This window comes from Marmota marmota, unplaced genomic scaffold, assembly GCF_001458135.2.
Source record: "Marmota marmota marmota unplaced genomic scaffold, marMar, whole genome shotgun sequence".
Taxonomy (NCBI): domain Eukaryota; kingdom Metazoa; phylum Chordata; class Mammalia; order Rodentia; family Sciuridae; genus Marmota; species Marmota marmota.
In genome coordinates this window covers 998,487-1,000,103 of record NW_025999871.1, presented here as the reverse complement: position 1 = coordinate 1,000,103, position 1,617 = coordinate 998,487, and positions in this window count along the sequence as shown.

The window sequence follows — 1,617 nt, the reverse complement described above, 5'->3', positions numbered from 1 at the left end:
CCTGATTTCTAAGGCAGAAAGAGGAGTGGAGGTTGGGGTTGTATTTACATTTTGTAATGGTCATTTGGGCAGGAAAGGAGAGCGGGGTGGAAAGAATAAGAGGGGGACCAGTAAGAGGCTCTTGAGGGTAAAAGGGTCCAGAATACACCACTGTGGCATAAAATGTATTTGAGCTAAAGACATTCGGAATAGCCTTTTAACTAAACTCCTTTATGTGCCTAAAGATAATCTCATAAAAAAACTCAGTTGTTGTAATTGACTCCCAGGGAGCAAACCAGGAAAAGATTAACTCTTAGACTCTTATCACTGGAGAAGTCTTGCACCACACCCAAATAGACATTCTCACAAAACAGGTCACAAATTGTATTATTTTTCCCTAAAAGTCATTTGTTTGCTGGCAAATGTCCATCTTTTCCTTCCTCTATTATGTTGATAGGTATATGAGCCCCCAAGTTCTAACTGCCTAGCATATAAATTAAAAAAATCTGAGGCTGGGGTTGTGGCTCAGTGGTAGAGTGCTTGCCTAGCTTGTGCGAGGCCCTGGGTTCGATCCTCAGCACCACATAAAAATAAATAAATAAAATAAAGGTATTGTGTCCAACTACAACTATTTTTTTTTAAATATTAAAAAAAAATTTGTGGGGCTGGGGATGTGGCTCAAGCGGTAGCGCGCTCGCCTGGCATGCGTGCGGCCCGGGTTCGATCCTCAGTACCACATACAAACAAAGATGTTGTGTCCGCCGAAAACTAAAAAATAAATATTAAAAAATTCTCTCTCTCTCACTCTCTCTTTAAAAAAAAAAAAAGTTTGTTCTTTTTTGAGTCTGTCTTTTGTTAGTTTAATTCACGGAGTACCAGTACTGAACATAAGAACATACAGGAAAAGTTTTTCTCTCTGACACAGACACCTAGGAAAAGGATGTTCTGGAATAGGGCAAAGGGTGAGGAGTTGGACGTGAAGAGAAGTAGGTGTGTCAGGAGAGCAGAGGTGTCTCAGATGAAGGGTCTGAGGAGTTCCCAGAAGGAGAAGGCAAAGCAAAGGAGTCCAGTCAACTCAGGACCAGCAGGGTTCTTAGCTGGAAAACAGTTTCATTACAAGACAGACAAAGACATAAACAGAGGATCATTTAGGAAGTTAGATGCACATTCAAGAGAAAGGAGGAGCTGTGGCTGTGGCCAGTGGTAGTGCGCTTGCCTAGCATGTGTGAGGCACTGGGTTCGATTCTCAGCCCCACTATAAATAAATAAAGTAAAATAAATAAAATAAAATATATATAAAAAAAAAACCAAAAAAACGAGAGAGAGAAAGAGAGAGAGAGAATGTGGGATGACTCAAGAGGGAGAAGCAGCCCTGACTTGGGCTGGAGGGTCCAATATTTATAGAAGGGCTGGACAGGAGGTGGATCCAGGGTGGAGCTACACAATTTCAAGCCAGTTTTCTTGGGCTTGCATATTTCCCTCATTTTACAAGGGCTCTGCCAAGGTTTATCACTGTGGTTTTGCATGGTTTGATTCTCCATTTCAATGGCTTGAGGGTACTTCCCTTAAGATTCCATACTTTTGCATGGAAATGGAAGGAGACCCTCAGGGTTATACAGTGGAGGGGGTAGAGAGTGA